The following is a 13,268-nucleotide window of genomic DNA, read 5'->3' on the forward strand; positions in this document are numbered from 1 at the left end:
TGTCAAGAGCTATTGGGAAGTATCATAGATTTCTCTGTCTTCACCTTGTTCAGATCCTCAACAGGAGAAGACTCCTATTTTAGGCTCAGACAATTGTTTGATATCCAATATGTCTCCATTTCAATGCTAGAAAAATTAAATTCTTGAGAATTGTCTTGAAAACTTGGCAGCTAATAAAGAGCTGCATGCTAACAGGTATGGCATGATTGTACCACATATTCCTGTTCTCAGGGAGATGGAAAGTCTGATCTAAGACATCACTGTAGAACTCCCAGAAAATCCTTTTTTGTAGCAGCCATGTTAAATGTTTTATTTTGTGGTAGGTTGTGAAGTGTTCAAGTTAACTTTTAGCTGGTTTATGTCACATTGAGATGTGAGGAGAAATAAGCAGTCTGTGCTGGTCCTAGCTATCTTTATTCACCAAAATTTTTTATTTTTGATAATGAGGCACTTTTCTGGTATTTTTTATGTATGCCTTCCAAAATGATATAAAACTACCATTTAATAGATGGGACTTTATACTGTATGCACTTGGGTATCTTTACATCTGGCTACCTCTATGTTCATTTGCAGCTGGGGTGCACTGGGGACATTTCTGCAGAGTATCTTCTGTTGCAATTTCTTCTTCAATAAATCAAGGTCATGTGCTCTGATATGCCTTCTGAAGAGGAAATTACATCACAGCTGGAAAACCTGGACAGAGTGCTTCAGAAATGTACTGCAGATCCAGTTCAACATGATAATGAACCTTTTGTGTTCACAGAATGGATATGAGGTAAGATACTGTGCTACCTGCATTTTCTGATGATTATGGTACTGATATCTGGTATTCAGAATGTATAACCCTTACAGTTAAAGGTTCAGCAAAATCATAATTTTTGGCCCATTTCTGTTTTTACTGTTTTATTTTATTAAAGATTTGGTGAATCATATGCTCATTTTGTTGAGCAATAATTCCAATTCACAGAAACTTGTGTGAATGGAACATGATTGCTTCCACACTTGTGGAAACCAAGTCTAAAAGAGAGCAATGAACACAGTCCTGACGAAAATGAGCAACTTATGATGATATCCAGGCAGCCCTAGAATAGTTTGCAGTAGTACCTTTACCAAGTGGAATTGCTTAAAGGAGTCTCTATATTACAGAGAAAAGATGGAATACCTACTTAAGTACTTCTAGCATAATGCTATAGATATGTCACAAAATGTCTCAGAAGAGCAGCTGGGGGATGCTTGTGGGGAGCATATGTATGAGCTTGAAGAAGCATATGTATGAAGCGAATTTTATTACAGAACAGATGTCAGATATGTTGAACTGTGATACAATGTAGATCATTTTATTGGCTTCCTTGTAAAAGATAGTTTTAAAAGAATACTGACTAATCTCTTCTTTCTTGTACATTACCAAGGGAGAGAGATAAGTCAGTGACCAACTTCTTGAAGGGATGAAGGACTCCTTCAAGGTGAAGGAGGCCAAGAGAAAAAGGTCACTTTCCTTAAGGCAAGGTAACAGGAGGTTGGGGGGAGGCATCCACTGGTGGTTTTTTTTGGTTTTTTTTTTTTTAAACACTTGGCAAAGAGGCCCTTGACATTTCTTTCTTTCCTTTCTGAGGCCCTGGCTCCCAAAGGGAAATAAAAAGAGGATGAAAAAGCTCATAGGAAACGCAAGTGATCTTTATTGACCTGTGACTTTTGTGTAACCATGGCCTCTGGCATGTGACTCAATGTGCATTTCTTGTCAAAACAGGTAAGGGAATTGTGCACTGCCCTGAAGGAATGTATAGTGTATGTGTGTGTGTGTGTAGAGTGCTGAAAGGCAAGAGATTGATTTGAGGGCTGAGGTGAGAAGAGGAAGATACAGAAAAGTGTGAGAGGGAAAAAGCACTGTGAAATGAATTACTTTTTGTTTCCTCTGTGCTGGTGGAGGATTGCCAGAGTTATTGACTTTTTCTTCATTCCAACTCAGTGTTGTTCCTCTTTTTACCAATCAAAACTTCATATTTATTTTGATTCAGGAACCCTATGGTTTGTGCTTTCCTTTTTATCAATTTGATGAGGTTTCTTAGATTTAATAAACATTTCCATCCAATATTTCTGTAATTGTATGCAGCAGTTATTGTATGGATGTAACCTACGAGGAAAGATCTGATAGGTGATGGAAGATGAGCTGTGCAGGAGCAATTGGCCTTACCTGTGATGGTTGAAGCAGTTCATACCATGGAGGTAAATGTAGAAAGCATTGTCCTGCTAGTTTGTACTGCTAAGGAGGACAAGGCAGATATTGTATTATTTTAAAAGGTTAGGTCAACAATTAAACCAAGGAGTTGGAATCCCAATCAGTCATTCCTGGGGAGAGGTGGAGCTTGGAAAGGGACAAGGAGAGACTTTCTCAAAGCATTCTAGACATCTAAGCTAGTAATGGCTGTATTTCAGGGTCACTGCCAGCATCCCTGTATTGTTGTGCCAGAAGCACAGGGATTTTCAGGAAAAGTGCTGAAAATGTGCTGGGGCATCTCTGAGATCTGCCATCTAACCTATAGTTTAAAAAGTGAATCAAAAAAGACCTGGCATTTAGGACAAAAGGTACAAGTATATCTTATAAATTTTGAAATGTTGTTCCTAAAGCCCTTGGTTTTGTAGGGAAAACAAAGTAGGTGAGAGGAAACAGACTTATACAGAAAACCTACAGCTAAATCTGGCAAACCTGCAAGATATGCAGGCACCTTCTTCCAGTTTTTGGGTCAATGGGCATGTCAAGCAATGCATCTTTCTGCTTCACTGGAGGCCCAATTCTCTTCTTAAGAATGAGTTTTCAGGCAGCAAAAGCAAAATACAGTGAGACATTGGGCACTTGGAAGGGAAGAAAATGTGGGCCCTCTGCTCCCTAAATTGCCAGAAAGCTTCTTTGGAATTGGAATGAATGGGCTGTTTTTTATCAGGTGGGAGGCTCTGCAAAATGATGACCTGCCAGCAATTTATTCATACACAGCATCCATAGACTTGGGATAGCTAAAAATGATTCTTGAATATCTTGTCTGTGAGAGTCAAAAACTTGAGTAAGGCAGTTCTGGTCAGGATTTCTGGGTAAAATGACAGAATAGATTGAGGCCAATTTTGAGGATTTGACCTCAAAACACTTGAAATGAGGAATGATTTATTGGACAAGACTAGAGTGCCGAGTTTAGAGGAAGCTCTCACAAGAATATAATAGCAGTGAATTGCCATAAAGTCTGCTGGAATTATGTGAAAAGTAGATTGGTCTCTTTCAGTACAGTAAGCTTGAAAGAACTGAGCAAGAATGGTTCATGGAGATATTATATTCTTGGTGTGGTGTGAGGTTTTTCTTTGGTAGGCTCAAAAATATGTGAAAATTTGAGGAAAAACTTGTGAAACTGGACTAAGGTCAGAAGTGGGGATGAAGCTAAAGGCTTCCTTAAATGATTGGATTAGGTCTTTGTACAGGGCATGCCCTCCTGTGAACTAATTGATGGCCAGACCTGACCTAAAGAAAAAGCATCAGTTAGATTGTCACAACATATGTCCTTTTGTGGTTTGGATTTTTTTGTGTGTGTGTGTGTTGTTTTTGATTTTGGTTTTTTTTTTTTTCAGCATTCACTTCATTGTACTTCACAGGCCAACGATCTTTCCAAACCATGTAAATGATACCATGCACTTTTTTCATGTATTTTAAATACCCGAGTTACTGTGTACCTTTTGGCTTAGAGAAAGAATGAGAAAAGAGAACATTCAAAGGAGGATTTAGGAAATAGCTTGAGAAAATGAAGCATGTGAATGATATTAACACAAAAGTGTCGTGTGGACCTTCTGACCTTTTTGAATGAGTCTTCTGTGTGCTACTTTCTGAGATTAGTTGACATTTTTACAGACCTTGTCAAAGACAAGAAAGAAAGGATAAAGGTGGGAGGGGGAAAGACAGCTCACTGGTCCCTACTGTAAAAAATACCATCCAGTCCCTGTGAGGTTACTTTTCTGGTCTCACTTCATAGAAATATTTCACCAAAAAAAAGACAATTTCTCCTTGTGCTTCAAGCTGACTCCTGATCCCTCACATCAGATTTACCTAACTGTTTCATCCTGGGAGCACTGAGATCAGACCTGAGAGTTCATGTCAGCAGCAGCAGTCTCTCTGCCAGATGTGCCTAAGGGGCAAACAACAAAGTGTTTGCAAGCTTTCAGGGGTTTGTTTTCCATCTCTCAAAAACATCCTGAACAGCTGACAGTAGCAGCTCTACTAAAGTGTCCCACAGAACAATCAATCTAAATTGGAAAATATCACAAAAAAACAGCTTTACTCTCACTGGTATTGCCCTCTGCCCCAGGACTCAAAGTTAATTTGAAGAACGCTTTGAGGAATGATAATTCAAATTATTTTTCAGTGCAAATATATTGAAGATGTGTTTATAAATCAGAATGGTTGTGTCTGCTCTGGTTGTGTGCCTCACAAGCATCACCCCACCTCACAGAGTCAGGCGCCCTGGCTTAGGTGTCTGTGTGCTTTATGAGCATGTTCTGCTTTATGTGCCTGAAGATTAGGTACGTAGAAGGCAAAGAGCTGAACAAAAAAAACTGATAGGAAACTCTGAAAATAAACATGATGCTCCACCAGGAGTCTGCAATCCCCTTTGCTCCAGTTAGGATTTGAAACTGATGGCCATTTCCTGCAGTTTGGTGTCTAAGCCACACTGCTAATTTCTCACAAAAACATAATGAATATTGAGGGGTAATGGTTCATTTTTCAAAATAAAAGGGGGCTTTTGCCTACCCCACAAGAAAGGTTTTATTCCTTGATTTGAAACTAGGAGGTGGTGGTAAACCTCCCATTTCTCAGGAAAGTCTCCCAGGTATTGGCTTACTGGGAATTCTGTCTCTCAGAATTTCTCTCCTATTAAAACTGTTTCACTTTGTGTAAACAATTAAATTTTAATTAAGCTTGGTGAAAAAAAAAAGAGAAGAGAGATTGACTCTATAGCCTGGTGGTTAGAGCAATCATGTGGGAAAGTAAAATTCAAGACCTCCATCATTTAATTATTTATACCAAATGGAATAATGTCAGCTGGAGGGAGTGAAAGATTTACCTTGGACTGTGCTATTGTCTAATGGTTACAGCAAGCTCCCAGGGGAGTGACAAACTGGACTTAAATCCCTTTGTCAGACTGAAACAGGCAGGGTAATGAACTTGGGTCCACAGAAGCCACCTACTCTAACTCACAACTATTAAGCTGTTGGCAGGGGTGGAGTGGGAGCTCCTCTACTTTTTTTTGTGTTAGTAGTGCCTGATGTTTTCAGGCTGTTATTGGTTTATTTTGGCAGGTGTTCTTATAGTTAAGATAACCAGAGGAATGCTTTGATTTTGATGCACGTGATGTTTGTTTGCTTTAATGGTCTAGGAGGGCTCCTCACCATCAGGACTTTACTGATTATGTGGTAGTTTGACCAGTATATTTTAATTCAGGAACCATCTAAGTGCAGAGAAAAGAGTAAACATGTTCGAGGTTAGCCAATGACAGTCTGGACAGCAGGAGGTTTGCAGAGCAATGCTTTCCACCCATTGTTGATTTTATGTGTTATAACAATAGTGTGAACTCTTGATACAAATGTGACTTAGAAAATTTTGCACTTTGGGAAGTTAAATGCTTCCAGATGAGGAAGAAACAAAAAACTCCTATAAAGATCTATTTTGGGCTTGGTTGCTAAAATTACAGTAATACATTAAACCCTTTGTGAATACAGAATCTGAAAAGGTTTGCGCTGCAAACCATCATAGGTAGCTGTGTCACAAGCCTGAAATATGCAGCACCAGAAAGATTTGAAAAAGTACCAACTGAAAATAAAGTTTGGCTGAGGTCCTTTTGGTAGTATTTGGAGAAAAAAAGTTTCTTTCACTGAATCACTTCTAACATTATGTTTTATGCTAAGAAATGTTACTGCATTTTAGATCCTACTGAGAAAATTATAATGGTCCTTGGGATATAGTCTTCATTTTAATTTGTCTAAGAGGAAAATGCTATATGACCTTAAGCTGTGTTGACTTTTGAGTTTCAGAGTACTTTCTCCTCCCCACAAAAGACCCTAGTTCACTCATTTTTAGCAATCACCACTTCATTTCATTTCTCAGCACACAACATTGTATCATTGGGTCACCTGGCATTGTCATAGTAATGCATAACCCCAAGTATTTGGGACTGTTACTCATATGACAATAGCCCTATTTATCTATTTAGCTACTTGTTTGTATTTTATGAAAACTGACATGAGAATTTTTATGCATCAAGTATTCTGAGAAAAATAACTGTAAGCTATTCTGGCACTTATATCCTTCAGAAAATGTGTGTCCTTGAGATGGCCAGCTACTCCTCTGACTTCCCCAAACCTCTTCAAGCTGATTCCTCCACTATCCATGATTCCACTTACAATATTTCATGCATGTGTAACCCCCATAACCTTTAAGGTAATCAATGGACAGTTAGACTTTAAAAAAAAAGAAAGAAAGAAAGGAGGAAGGCTGTTAGCCCTACTCCATTCACTCAAAATTGATGGTGTTTCTTGGGCCAGCACTGTAAACAATTTTCAGCTTTAACTGTGGTGTCTCATTGTGAAGATGAAAGTCATAAGGAGAACTATTACCATAGCCAATAGTATTACAACATAACTAAATATCCCAGCATAAATCCACTTTGCTGGCATTTTAAGATCTTCATTTTCTGTGGCATCTCAGCTACCATACTTGGACTTCCCACCTGTTTCTAGCAAAATAAATGTATCCTTGTTGTATTCCATGGTAGAAATTCTTGTAAATAAGCCACAACAGGATAGGCCAACCTTATTTTATGAGATTTAGACTTTTAATGGGTTAATTTTCTGCTTAAAAAAACCAAACAAAACAAACCCCAAAAATAAACTAAAACAACCTATCACCAAAATAAGGAAAAAGCCAAACTCAAAGTAATTGTGTAAAACTGTGTTTAAAGAAGTAAATGATGATGTTTTGTTGTAAGATTGGAGATAAAAGACTACAGATTCCTCCTTTGCCAAGGATTTTGTATGGTGCAGACAGATCTGGACTAGAGAATCAGATGGGTAAAAGGAGATCACAATGGCAGCTGTGATATCCCTGGGAGAGATATTCCAACTGCAATCGTTTCAGGAAAGGTTCTTGGGAGTCCCTGTCATGGAACAAGGATTTCCAAGAGCAGAAACAAATGGACATGCTATCTGTCCTTCCTTGAAAATCAAAAACCCAGGAAACCAGTGCTTGCAGTGGCTTCTAGTAGCTTCTACCTCATTAGAAAAGATAACCTAATCCTCAAATTAAAGTAGATCAAAAATACTCAGACATTTAACTATTCTTCTGGATTTACCGACAATGTGAAGTATATTGTATGTTTGAATTGAAAACTCACAATGCAAGTTTCTTTGACAAGTGAAAGTTAAACAAAAAGAAAAGTGAATTTATGTTTTTAGATGATCATTAGACTACCTTGGAGACAGATTATTTAGTTCCTTTAGTATCCGTTAGTATGCTAGAAGGATTCTAGAGATACTGTATTAACTTAAGCTTTTAAAAGGCTAAACGAGCAACCAAAGAGACATTCTGCTTTGACCAAAGCAGAAATGTATATTGCACGTCAAACAACTGCATATCAAAAGTCTTTAGAACATTGTCTTCACAGGGAAGAAATGAACTGCTGACATTAGGACTATAAGTGCACAAGCTCACAAATCCCACCTGAACTAAACATAGTATTCTACCTTGTACTTCTACAGCATTTTCCTATCCAGGACTACAGAGTGTTTTATAAGCTTTGAAATGGTTGAAAAAAAGACAGGAATGTGTAAACTGAAATCAATCGTTCAGTTTATCTGTCTTCCCAAGATCCACTTAAAAATAAGCGGCAGAGAAACCAACAAACAGAGAATCTTGAATGGCAATTTCCTGTCAACACATGGAATGATAATTGTCAGATGCTGTCCATGCTGCACTTCCCCATTGATACTCTGAAAGGCAAATAGGTTTAAGAACATTATGGTCAAATATAATTGCATGAGCCAGGGAAAGGAGTGTCAGACTCATCTAAAGCATCCTCAGATTTCCAGATGTCTGCATTCCTAGACATACCTGCAAGTCCAGCTAAGCTTCATAATAGGATTCATTATTTCATATTTGGTCTTTTCTACAGAGGAAAACATAAGCCTTTTCCAAAATTTTGCAAGATTACACTTTGTACAACTGGAAGTGTTTTGGTATTCTGCAATCTTTTTAGAGCCACATAACTGTAATGTGTGATAATGACAGTAAAATGAGTTTTTTGCATGAAACCCTGTTAATATGTTGGTAGTAATTAATATTTTTTGAACTAGAGAGCAACAAAAACATATGATGTATATGCAGTGAATTGTAATGGGAGATGTATTGAGACTGGTTAAACATTTATCTACAGAAAAGTAAAAAATCAATTAAGTTGTTTTAGAAGTAAAGATTTTTTTTCAAGGTTATTAAGATATATGTAAGCAATCTAACTATTGTTAATAATACATTCTGACATTATATAGTGCTGTGCTGATGGTTCTAGCTAGTGAAATATAGTCTGGTGTGCAAAACTTAAGCTGAACTAAGGTACTGAGGTCCAAAAAGGAAAATGTTTTGGGTTTTTTCTTCACTTGACAAATATTTCAATCCTTTCAGCTAAGTTTTATGCTAAGGCAGACAATAAGGTCCTGACTTCTCTATATGCATACCTTTCTATAGGATAGAAACTTCAGTTCAGTCCACCTCTATTATGTCTGCAAATGATGAGAGAGCTGCAGGAGGAGAAAATACTACACACAGCTTATCCACAGGTGTATTTTCAGAGCAGATAATAAAAAATATGCATGTTATGCACCTGGATTAAAATCGCTTTCAAGGCAGGGACACATGACACTGGATACATTTTCAGAGCAAAAATATTTCCTAGTGTTTGCCACCAGATCATTTAATTTGATTTGATAAAGTTGAGACAGATGGTAAATTTGTTTTGAGAATCTGAGATAAAATGCTAATATAAGCATGAGGTCTGAGTGATCTTAACTGCACTCTGCTCAGTTCAGGAAGGACCAGCTTAACGGGGAACCCCAAATTTCCCTCCTTCCTCACTCCATTTTTACACCTCTGAGGATGCTGCCTCCTCGCTTGCCTTCTAAGACTGCAGTCAGAGTCTTGGTTTAAATACTTTTTCTAGTGAATAATTTCTACATTAGTTGTTTTCTTTTTATAAGTCCATTGGGAAGCAGTATGCTTAAGGAAACATATAGCTGAGGCTGCCAATTTGTTGATTTCTAGTTCCCCAGTTGCTTTGCAAAATCATCAAATGATGAGGCAGAGAGATTTGTATCCAGGAGAGCCACAACTTACTTGGCTCTCTCACATATTCTATTTCAGTTCTCACCAAGTCATCAGAACTGTTCTTTCCTCCACTGAACAAAAAGAGTCTCTTAACACAGAATTTCATAATCTCTGCTAATTTGTCCTAAATGTACGTATTTACTAGTGAACACAAAGTTTTATTTATGCTACCATTTATTAGCAATTGTATTGAATTTGAATACTTCCTCTGAAATGACACCAAGGCTTCCACTTTGTTCAGTTTTCAAGTGCATAATAATGTAAAGTTGTGTTTAAAATTAAAAATATTTAAATGAAAAAACCTTTACATTTCTTTTTAAAAGAAATTTTATTTTTTTTTGGTAAAAAAGATAAACAGGTGCACTAAATAATGTTCTACCAGTGTAATGTTTTTCATTAGCAAAATATTGACTTTGGTCTGAAGGGAGCAATGACACCTCATTTATGGGTGCTAAATCTGAGTCAAATTTTTCTCACAACTTATGCAGTGACAGATATTTACACTTGTTTTTGAAGTTCAATGAATAAAAAGTCATTCAGAAATAAGGTTTTTAGTGTTATTGTCAATAGCTTAGTTTTTATTTCAGTTAAAAATCAGAAACTTTCAGACAACATGAGCAAAGCTAGTCTCAGGCTTAGGAAAAATGTTCACTTCTGTTGCTATGCTATACCATTTTTTAAAAAAGAAATGCAGGAAAAAAGAGTTGATCACCATCATTAATCGCTGTTTTAGATGCTTGATGCAATGAAAGTATTGAAAGGAAAAAAGTATTAAGATTATTTCATACTTTATTTCATTACAGTCCAAATTTATTAATTCCACCTATTTCTAGATTCCGTCACAAATGGTGTTCACAAAGGATAGACATATTTATTTCCTTTTGCCTGAAAATCTTGTGGTATCTGCTGTAAATTTTACCTGCACACAAATGTTACCAGCAGACAGGTTTTTGACATTACAACTCACCACTGCAGTTGGCATGAATGTGATCAAAGTGCAAACTAAACAGGTTTGAAACCATTGTGGAAAAAGCCATCATACAACAGTTTTGAAGAGCATTAATTTTAAATTTAATGTTTACCAGTAGTAAAATTTTGAAATTAAAAGAAAAATGTGTACCTGATGGTTTAAATCTTTTTGTGTGAGTGTGAGTTTACATCAGTTACTGAATTATTTTTTCAAGCACAAGAGCTTCACTTCACTTGCAAGACAAACAATGTGACTACACAGATACATTTTGGAAAATAGCTAAGTAACCACAAGTAATATAATTTTTAAAAATCAGCTATACAAAAATTCATACAATCCTGTAACTATTCTCCAAATACATGGGAATAATAGGACTCTTTCCACTGCCATAAAGATGAGACAAAATATTTAGCAAGAGTGAAAGCTTAGTTAAGCTCTAGTGGCAATATTTTTAACAAATAAAATAGAAAATACTTCTATTAGATGTCAGAAGACCAGTCAAGGAAATAGAACTTTTTCTATCATATAGAGCTTCCCAGAAAACAAAATAATTCAAGCAACTGGTATACACAACTTTTTCATAGACAGAAATTTACACATTAAAAGAAAAAGTTTGCCAAATGTTTCTGTGAAGAACTCAAACCCAATATTATCAATCATTTCTAAGTTGCAGGAAAACTTCAAACCTTGGGATTGTTGCCCTGCTAAAGAAATTTTTCACAAAGATGTATTCAGGGATTTAGAGAACTTGCATTTCCATTAGCTGTTCTGTTGTTAGGTTCCCAGACTTGTCAGTCTGCCACCTTTCACAAATTACATTTGTGAATTAAAAACAAAAGCAATTCCTGCTCATTTCTTTTGCTGTCTGGAATACTATTATTAATTCCAGATATTATGCTGATTATTTGCATTACAGTAGTCAAAACAATGATGAGGTATTTCCCTTCAAAGATTGCATCTCATTCAAAACACATTTAACTCTTATGTTTTGAAGCATTTGCACAGACTTTTAACTATAGGAATTTCATGCCTGGCAATATTTTAAACAATTGCATTCCAGTGAAACTGCATAACCTGGAAATTCCAATACAACTGAATAATCTGTTATCTACTGGAAACAGCTTAATTTTAATATGCTGCAGTTGACTTAAAGGTTAAGCAACCTCTTAAAAGAATGTGAACTTGTGAATTAGGGAGGTCTTATACTCTCAGGTGGCATTTTATTCACCACAAGAAGTAACTGCTAATGAGCTCTCTAGCTAGCAAAAGCTAGATGTAAAATATGTAAAACTCGAAACGTCTAGTGTTTCTGAAAAAAATACTCCATGAATTTGGTTTATTAAGTAAATTATATTAGATCAAAGAAGGAAAAGGTAAAACCAGGTGTCAAAAGCTGAGAATGACCAACAAATCTATTTTCTAATGTTATTTCATGGTCTACTCTTATTAAAGTATTTGGTTAATACAACTTGAAAATTGAGAATTACTTCATCTAAAATGCATGTTGGATTAACATAAAAACCTCAGTATGATGTCTCAAAGTGCCAAAGAACACGCTCATTATGTAGGAACCAATTTAATCTTTTTTTTTGGTCCAAATCAAGCTTAAGCTAAGTGAAGAGTCCTGATTTGGACTATTTAGGCTAAAAAAAAAAAAAAAAAAAAAAATCTCTCCTTTGAGAGTTCATTCTTGAGATAAGAGAATATGGGATTCTAATAAGAACCACAGAATGTGCTCCAGCACACTGCACTGGAGAGCTGAATCACTGACAAGTGCAGGAGAAAACCTCAAAGGACAAATCACTTGTAGGAACAGCCGTGTCTTACCCCTGGGGCATGGTAAGCACTGCTACTCTGAACACTAAGGTAATAATTATTTTGAGTCCCTAATTTTCCAAAGCACTGAAGGAATTATATAACCTCAAAACTGTTCTACAGAGTATCTGGGCATGTGCAGAGCTTCTGCTTGGTTCAGTGAGAATTCAGGACCACCACCAAAGAGAGACTTTGATGCAATAAAATGGGATTTCAGTCCATCATAGACACCCAGATAGAGAGGAAGGCATTGAGAAGCTGTAACTTATTCAAGTTTATCTTAAAAATATTTGCATCCTCCACATGCTTCTATTTTTTCTATCTGAAGTATTTACTCAAATTTCCAAGGTACAAATTTTCTTCTTTTGAAGGTTTTTTAGTGATTTCTTCATATATTCAGATACACTGTTCATCCTGCAGTGTGCTGAATACTCCTCTAGTAAGCAGTAGTTTTGTCCTGCAGACTGGCTCTGACTATGGAGAAGAATTTTGTTTAGTTCCTTTCTCATTCTGAAGGTTAAACTTTCCTCTGTCCTTTCTTAGGGACTGTGTATTAATTGGGTTGATTATATATTTCACATTACAGCTCTGGGACCAGAACCCCTCCAGGGAGTGATGCAGCTTCTAAATTAGACCATCTCACCCTGACTGCGAAGTAGCAAATCTCAAAATCCCTTAAGCAGAGTGGTGTAGGCAGATGCCAACTAAATACATCTGTCCATCTGCCTGTAGTCCAGTGGTTATGACACTCCCCCCAGAGAGACAAAAAACTCCATGATTTTAAAAGACTTCAGGGAAAAACAACTATAGAACTAGGGTGTTTTGTATGTGAAGAACAGTAGCTCAGGATAATGTTTTAGTAGAGGAGAGCTTCAAATGCACTTTGTGAGGTTCCTGCTCCTCCTGGAAATACCAACTACATCTGAACATCCACAAGGACCTTAACCTCTAGCCTAGAAATAGGATGTTTCTGCAGAATCTGCATTTGGGCTTGAGCAATTTTACAAGTTTAGGAAAACTTCCTGGAAAAAATCTTTTGCTCCATCACACTGTCTGAAATAACTTCTTCTGCTGCCACAT

The 13,268-nt window shown here is 36.6% G+C and overlaps 1 long non-coding RNA gene across 3 annotated transcripts in view; it reads left to right on the forward strand.

The window, feature by feature from the left end:
* The first annotated feature begins 576 nt into the window (after positions 1-576).
* LOC148222815 (uncharacterized) overlaps positions 577-13,268 on the forward strand; it is an 80,301-nt gene continuing 67,609 nt past the window's right edge. The window contains exons 1-3 of one of the 3 annotated variants that reach the window (XR_015805385.1): positions 577-775; positions 1,410-1,506; positions 1,613-1,747. This is a non-coding gene — a long non-coding RNA (uncharacterized LOC148222815). Of the gene's footprint in view, positions 776-1,409; positions 1,748-13,268 lie in introns of all 3 variants that reach the window. The other 2 variants (XR_015805383.1, XR_015805384.1) reach the window with 2 other exon arrangements.

This window comes from Sturnus vulgaris, chromosome 9 (assembly GCF_052056855.1).
Source record: "Sturnus vulgaris isolate bStuVul1 chromosome 9, bStuVul1.hap1, whole genome shotgun sequence".
NCBI classification, from domain to species: Eukaryota; Metazoa; Chordata; class Aves; order Passeriformes; family Sturnidae; genus Sturnus; species Sturnus vulgaris.